This window comes from Lathyrus oleraceus, chromosome 4 (genome assembly GCF_024323335.1).
Source record: "Lathyrus oleraceus cultivar Zhongwan6 chromosome 4, CAAS_Psat_ZW6_1.0, whole genome shotgun sequence".
NCBI lineage: Eukaryota > Viridiplantae > Streptophyta > Magnoliopsida > Fabales > Fabaceae > Lathyrus > Lathyrus oleraceus.
The window spans coordinates 469,507,480-469,516,395 of NC_066582.1; the positions used below are offsets into that span (position 1 = coordinate 469,507,480).

An 8,916-nucleotide genomic window follows, 5' to 3' on the forward strand; every position below is an offset into this window, starting at 1 on the left:
AATAGATAAATATATTGTCTTACCATTTTTGGCCTTAAATTGATTAACTCATGCCTACTCATCGATGTGAGCATGATGCTAATCAATTGGCACATCATTATTGGTCTTAAAATTTTTCCTTTTTTTGTGTCAATCTCTAGCCTATAAAAAGAGGTCCCTTCCCACTTCTTTTCACATTTAGAAACGTGATTTTACTTCTAACTTCTCACTCTCTCTAAAAATTATTTTTGTTTACTTTCTCTCACTAAAAGTTTAGTCATAGTGATTTTAAAGAAATTCATTTTGCGAGTGAGGAAACTGTAATTCTAGAAGGGTAGTTTTGTAAGTTCACCAAGGAAGTTTTTGTTTTTACCTTGGTTGAACATTTTATCCATTTATGAATCATTTGTTTGGGTTCAAAGCTAAACCCGTAAAAATCTTTAGTTTGGGAATTGTGTGATCAAGGCTTCATTTAGGTTCGAATGTTCAACCCATTAAAAAGATTTAAAGGTTTGAGATCAGCCCATTGGTAAAATTTCATAGATTATTGGTTAGTATATGATAAAACCAAGTTTTAGTTAAAGCTTAGCCCGTGATAAAAACTTGTTTCAGTTCGAGATCATCCTAGTGGTAAAATCTCACAGATTCTTGGTTAGCCTGGTATAAAACTAGTTTTGGTTTGTGAGCTTAACCCGACTTTAAAAGCTCCCAAGGTTTGTTTGAAGCTTGAAGACTAACTACTCCAAGTTTCTTGTGAAAATAAGACTAATCGCTTTGATCCTTCGTTTAGAAGGAAGACTCTCGCTTATATCTCGTGTTTGCTAATTGGTTGGAAATTAGCCACAAGCTTCATTTTCCTTGTATAAGGGGATTCGAGAGTTCAACATACCAAACGCTATTAAGTATATTGGATACTCTCAAAATCAAATCACGAGGGCAAGACTAAGTCGTTTTTTACTGAACATGTATAACTTCTGATGTTTTCTCTCTTCCCTTAACATTTTATATTTCCGCATTTTATCTTCTACAATTATATTCTCCGCTGCTTAATTCTAACACTTTTCTATAAAAAAAATTTTAACTCTGATTTTAATCCTAAAAGTTTTTTTTTGAAACACACAATTCAATCCCCCTCTTGTGTGGGAAGTCACATATCCAACAAGTGGCATCAGAAGTCCAACAGTTACTATTTGTGTCAAAAGGAAGATGACTTCCAACAACAGATATTTTCTAAACACACCACCACTTTTTAATAGTAGTAGATTTGATATATGGCAATCCAGGTTTAGAACTTTTATTCAAAGTATAAATCATGAATTATGGGAAACTATAATCAATTATCCATTTATCCCTACTTATCAAGTAAACAGAGAAATAGTAGATAAACTTGATCCTCTTTGGACCAAAGAGGAAAAGATAAAATTTGAAATAGATTTCAAAACTAAGAGTTTTATAACAATGTCTCTAGATGATAGTAAATTTTTCTATGTTCATCATTGCAAAACTGCCAAGGAAATGTGGGATATTTTTGAAATGATATATGGAGTTTCTCCAATTATCGAGTAAAAGATGATAAACACACAAGGTGAAGAAAATGAATATACCACCTTTAATTGATTTTAAAAGTTTAGAAATACTAAAAATTATATTGGAACGTTTGTTACTAACCAATGCCTAAGAGTTAAGAATTGGAAGTTTAATCCAATCCTTAAATTAAAAGAAGGGAGCCTTCATGAATTTCAGGAAAAATCAAGAAATAAAAAAATCATAGAGAAGTTGAACGAACTAGTTCAATTACTTAAAGATGAAGAAACAAAAATCAAAGAATTATCAACTTCATCATATTACTATCATACACCTCCAATAGAATCCTTCGAAAGAACATACTTAGTAGTTCAACAATCTTCGAAAAATTCAACATCAAATGAAGGAACCTCTTGTTCAAAAAAACTGTGAAGAAGAGGTATCTTCAAGTGAAATATTCGGAAAAAAAAGGATGAGAGGCATCAACCTCGAGGAGACATATAAAAGAACCTTCTTCAAACGAAGAAGACAAAGTTTGCTTAAAGACATCCAACGAGGTAGATATTATTAAGGTAACTAAACCACCTTATGAATAAGTGTTTAAAATAAATGCTCAGTTAGTTAAAGAAAATGATAAACTGAGAGAACGAAATTTAGTTTTAAAAAAATCCTTAATATATCTTAAGTAAATTAATAAATCATTAAAGATAGAGATAGCTAAAACTATAAACTCAAGAGAAACTTGTGAGACTTGTCTCTCCTTAAAAAAAAGTCGATGACTAAATTGGAGTATAAGTGCAAGTTTATTGTGAGGGACTCAATTGGAGTATAATAGAATTAAAATACAAGAAATAAAATATCATAATTACAAAGGGTTCCCATATGAGAAATTTTAAACTCCCCCTTTTTTATGCTTGACAACTTAGATCCAATTGAGTTATCATGAGCAAAGCTTCTCTTGAAACATTTCACTAAAATGACTATTCATGAAAACTTTTTCCCCTTTGATAAAATGAGAGAGAGAGAGAGAGAGAGACAGAGAGAGAGAGAGAGAGAGAGAGAGAGAGAGAGAGAGTCATCTTATATTTAAAGATAAACACAAAAGGTATTTTGAGCCGTTTATGAAAAAGCGGCATGAAACTGAATATGGTGTTACAAGGAAGAAATAGCTCCTTTAAACATGTAGTATCTGAAACTATTTGAGAATCATAGTCTATTGAAGTTTCTAAGCCTCGGTAAGAAATTGAATTCCAACTATGACAAATATTTCTACGACAATGTCAATTTCACCATAAATGGTCTTGGGTGTTAATTATGTGGTAGTAATGGTCTTATTCTCTCATAAAAATTTCTTGAGTATATTCTTGACATCTATAGACAATTTCCGTTTCAAGATAACCAAATCAGTCATGAATGCACATGAATTTGATTAAGATAACAATTATATGTTCTTGTTGTCATTTGGTGTGAGAATGAAAATTATGTTTGGTGCTGCAAAAAATCTTGCATGTCTGTATGAGGAAGCTATAAAACCAATAATATATAGGGAATTCAAAACTTCCAATGTTCTATTAGATTTGCTAATTATGAAAATTAATTCTCTATTTCCCATTAACAAATATATTTGATGTTCATTTCTATCTTAATTTTGTATATTTTAGGAATACAATTTCAAACTTTATAATTTTGGACATGTTACAAATGCTTCTGTGGGAGATAAGACTCATGTGTCAGTTCAAGTGATTGAACCCCAAGGTTATGCGACTCCTGAGTATGTGATGGTAGGATAACACATTAAGATAATTATAATCATAATCTCTTTCAAAATCCTTTGTAAAATCAATGTTATGATTCTTGAGATTTGTTTTTATTCACATTTCAAAAATATTAATATATTAATTTGTAAAGTTATCATTAAAATGTTTATGATTCTAATTTTTTGTCGTAATTATACAAGTCTTAATATGGATAAATATGGAAATGAAACTATGTTATTAGATACAATATTATTGCATAGATTTTTAAAATATTTATGGTGTGACTCATTTGAAAATGTGAAAATCCTAAACCCAATTCATAAAGTATTTATGATTCAATTTCAATTAAGCCACATCCTAAATACTTTAAAAGTCTATGGAACAATTCACAACCTCAAATACAGTTTCATTTCAATATTTATCCCTATTAAGAATTGTATAATGACAATTTAAACTTAGACGCATAATCATATTAATGATAATTTTATAAATTAATATACTACTATTTTAGATGCGTGCTTAAAAACAAATCTCAAGAATCATAACATTGATTTTAAAATATTTTTTGGAAGATAGGATGATTTTAATTATCTCAATATGCTAACATGTCATCACATACTCAAGCGTTGCATAACCTTGGATTCCAATCGCATGAGTTAACACATGAGTCTGGCCTCCCACATAAGAATCTTTAGCGAGCCCAAAATCATAAAATTTGAAATTTTATCCCTAAAATAGAAAAAACTAATATATAAAGAAACATCAAATACATTTATCAATAAAGAATAAAGAATTAATTTCATAATTAGCAAATCAAATAGAACATTGGAAGTTTTGAAATATGTGTATGAATGGTTTATAGCTTACTCATACATAATTTAAGACTTTTATTGCAGCACCAAGCATAATTTACATTCTCTACCAACGTCTCTCCAAATTTCAATAGAAAGAAAGAATGATAACATGCAATAACCTTATAGCAATAAGAATGTTTTCTTTCTCACCACTCCTCAGGGATCTAGGAGACACCTTTTGATCTTGGTTATATATCTGGTAAACTATTTAAAGAAAAATAAGTTAGTAAATATAAAATTTATTTAACATTATTAAATATATATATTTTGCATAATATTAAAATTGGTATGATTTGGATGGTCAAAATTGATATAATAGGGATCATTTCTTAAATCACACTTAAGTTCTCATTATGTACAGTATGTTATAACTTCAAAAAAATGTTATAACTCATCACAAGAATACACTATGTACTAAAATTAGGTGTTAATTCTTACAAAATAATATGTCTTCATAATTCGATTCATTAGTCACCTAATGCTCATATTTAGAGTAACATTAAATTATTTTTTCTTCATATTTGATACATATTTACTATTTAAATATTACAACTTCAAAATTTTATTATATGTCTAACATATTAAAGTAATTCCAAATCATATATACAAGATCACAATGGTATTAAAAGGTGTTACAACCAAGACCCCTAAATCTAAGATACAGAGTAATAATTATTAACAATGAAAAAATACAACTTTAAATTTAAGTCAAAATTGAAGGACATGTACATACCTGATTTTGATATAGTCATATAGTCAAATTAAAATGCAATAACTTTCAAAACCTTCAATCCATCAAAATCAATTCTAAAAAAAAATCAAGTTTCATAACCTTCAACTGACCAAGATCAATTTGAACGCAATCTTCATAAATATGGAAAACACATAATCAGAAACAAAATAGGAAGAACAAGTAATACAAACTTGAGTTTAAAAAAAGTTTACGATAAGAACAATTCAAGAAAAGAACAAACCTGGGATAATAACTAGTGAAAAAGGATGCGAAATCGGGGAAGAGTGATAGACTATTGTTAGGTTTAAAATTCTAGATCTCGATTGCAAATAAAAAGTTATAAAACAACTTTCATAATTTTTCATTGATTCCCAAAATTCTCAATGTTACAATATAAATAGGTAGGGTTTTCTAATAAAAATGGGCCATGGGCCACTTTTGGAAACACACTAAAAAAATTATATAGAGGAATTTACTAATTGCACCTCATTTAATAATAAAAGTATTTTGCTAAAACACTTTTTTTCCTTATTAGGCTTATTGGGCTTCAAAATTGACTGCATAACAATAGTCTTTGCCCCATTAAGAACCTTGTCTTTAAGGTTCATTCCACAGGTGACACAGGGCAGAGATTGATTGAAAGCTTTGTTGATTTTCCTTTTTGTGATTTTGGTTAGGGAAATCGTTGGGAATTCGTTGTACTTAGGTTGGGGAGTTGTTGGATTTCGTTATTAAATAGAGTGGGGACATTGAAAATTATGTAATGGATGAAGGAAATTGAGGGAAATTGAGTTTGGTAGGTTTGATGCAGTCCAATTGGAAGTGGGTAAGTATGTGGGTCATTTGGTAAAAAGAGTAAAAAAATCAAACTTTAGGAATTTTTTTGATTGAAGATTGTTTGATAGAGAGTTGTGATGGGACAATACAGTGGTACTAAGGGGTGGGTGTAGTTTGATGGGGACCAGGTTTGGATACTTGTGACGAATAGGTTGATGGGGGCAGGTACAATGTGGTTGGAGAAGGGGGGAAATTGATGAGTGGTTGTGATTGAGTGTGAATAGACTCAAATGGTTATTTATAAAGTTATGGGACCAAAATGAACCTCAAGCACAAGATACGGGACACAAATAATTTTTAAACCCAAATTTAACACTAATTTTTTTATTCTTGTGATATATAATTTTAATCTATTCTAGTTTAATTAAGTCTATCTTTACTATTTCACATGCATGTTTCAAATATAATTGATCATTGTTATTTATTGATATTAATATTTAGCATATTATATGTGTTATTGTGAATTATTATTACCATATTTTACCCTTATGATATTAGTGAATTTCACGTTACCCTTGTAAAAATGTTTCTTAGATTACAAACTTATAATATGAAAATTATTTGATTTTGCTCTCTAGAGACACTAGACTTACCAAATAAGCATGTGACATGGTCTATGGTCTGCTGTGTAACTTCTTTTCAATATTTATCATTACCACTTTCCATATTTTGAATATAACACTATATAATTATTATTTTTATCTACTTAAAAAAAGTTCTTCCTTAATATTTCTTCATCTTTATCTTCATCATACATACCATAAACCCATAAAAAAAAAGACCAAATATCCATAATATTCATTTATTATCTTCACCTATTATTTTCTTCATTTTCATAGCATCACAATTCATTATTTTTATTTTTATTTTTAAAAAAAATCTTCATCACAACAATTTAACAAAATATTATCAAAATAAAATATTCATCCATTACATCCTTCAATGTTGTGAATCCAAATAGATTCAAAATCCTCATAATTTAAACTTACAACACTCATTTATCTTAATTGGAAGGAAAAACAACAAATATGAAATTTTCTCGTTTAGCATGAAAAAGACCCATTAAGTTTAAATACCTACAGAGCTTTCAGCAACACTAGCATTCACATTTACTAGAATTTTAACACTAAAATTTGCAAAGGCATTAACATGAAATTCAAAGGAGAAAACCAACAAGAAAGGAAGTCGAACAATCTACAGAAATCTATAGTCTAAATAATTTAAATATAATAAAATGATAAAACATATAACTTGAAAATTCTAAAGATGAATGTAAAGAGAGTACACAGGGATTTATCTCGGTTAGTGTCATTTGTCCTCATGTGGTACCTAATTTAATTTCCAACGAATATTCATCACAATTTTGTAGGCTTCACTAATTCAATTGGTTACATTGTTTTTTAGTACAATTTGATATCACAAATATGTTGAATAAACCTAAAATTTAAGCAAATTATTAATATGTTTGATCTCCTTCTAACTTGCACACATCTCCCAAAACCTTGATGCGAAGATCCACTTGATCTTAAACCGGAAAAAATATTACTTCTTCAAGATCCTAAAGTTTCATTTCAGAAACAATCCTCCAAATTCAATTTGGGATCACTTTACCATAATACTTGAATAAATATTAACACGAGAAACTACAAAAGCATCGGAGAAGAACCTTTTTTTCCTTCTTGTAAAGTAAATACCATAATTCTAAAATAGATTTTATTGCTAGAAACATTCAATTAAAGCATTACCACTCTAATGAATTCCTCACAACAAACTTAAACTCTCTTTGAGTTGACTAACATTGATGCACAAGATGAAGTTTTGGCGTTTGAAGAAGACATGAATTTTCCATAAAAAATCTCTTTGTTTTGAAAATAGTTAAAACAACACATGTTTATATGTGATGAGAAGCGAACACAAATATATATATATATATAATATATATATATATATATATATATATATATATATATATATATATATATATATATATATATATATATATATATATATATATATATATATATATATATATATATATATATATAAAACATTGAGAATTAAACTTCATGATTCAAAAAATATATTTTGAGGATTCAAATAATGTATTCCTAAGCCAATTTTTTTTGTCATAATGATTTGAATTAAGACATTGCATGAACCAAATCATGTGAAAGAAATTTCCTTGATTCAAATTATATATTATTTTAATTCAAGTCAACTGTGTTAACTTTGGTCAAATGAACTTTCATGAATGTAAAAATCACTTTAAAAGAGGTGCAAGTGCAAGTTTATTGTGAGGGACTCAATTGGAGTATAATAGAATTAGAAAGCAACAAAGTATCATAATTACAAAGGGTTTCTATTTGAGCAATTTTAAACTCCCCCTTTTTCATGTCTGGAAACTTCGATATGATTCAGTTATCCTGAGCAAAGCTCCTCTTGAAACATTGCACTAAACTAGTTGTTCGTTAAAACTTTCCCCCTTTGATAAAATCAGAGAGAGAGAGAGAGAGAGATTTAGTCATCTCATATTTGAATATAAACACAAAAGGTATTTCGACCAGTTTATGAAAAAGCTGCATGAAGTCGAATATTATTGGAAATCCCCCACAACATATGGAGAATTTCAATCAATCTTTGATGAACAAGATTGTTATCACCCATACAATAACAATTAACAGAGAAGAACAATGGAGAAAGAATGAAAGTAAAGAACAACTAAGGAGAAGAGTAATAAAATTCTGCAGAGTTTCTCTCTGCCCACAAACTGTGGAAAACTTCTTATTCATTTTGCAACTGCAAAATACTGTGAATACAATGTTATGAATACTCTATTCATTTCATTATAACAATAAGAGTTACTCTCTCTATTTATAGATTTAGGTTAACTTGGACCTCAAGTCAAAGCCCAAAATAGCTAACACTACTAAAATAGGTCTAAGTCGAAATTTTGTATGAAGCAACATGCTTCGAAACTCTGACACACTAACATAACTCAACACACTAGGTGGTTCGACACTTCCTTACTTATGTCGAGCAACCTGCTTCGACACAAGGAATTACAATTTAACATACCACATAATTCATTGTGTCTATGCTATCTACATTCATCATAACTCTTAGTCTTCTGAACACTTCGACCTGCACTCCCTTCATAATGATGTATACAATCTGATTCTTAGTTCTGCAATGTTCCACATTCATCTTCCCATCTGCCACCTGCTCTCGAAGA

At 29.1% G+C, this 8,916-nt stretch overlaps 1 long non-coding RNA gene across 1 annotated transcript; it reads right to left on the reverse strand.

Annotated features, from left to right (window-relative positions):
- Positions 1 to 2,569: 2,569 nt before the first annotated feature.
- On the reverse strand, positions 2,570 to 5,200 carry LOC127076175 (uncharacterized). The gene is made up of 4 exons (XR_007786776.1): positions 5,089 to 5,200; positions 4,848 to 4,978; positions 4,234 to 4,318; positions 2,570 to 2,874 (listed from the first exon to the last, which is right to left on the reverse strand). It is a non-coding gene; the product is annotated as an uncharacterized LOC127076175 (long non-coding RNA).
- Positions 5,201 to 8,916: the final 3,716 nt, after the last annotated feature.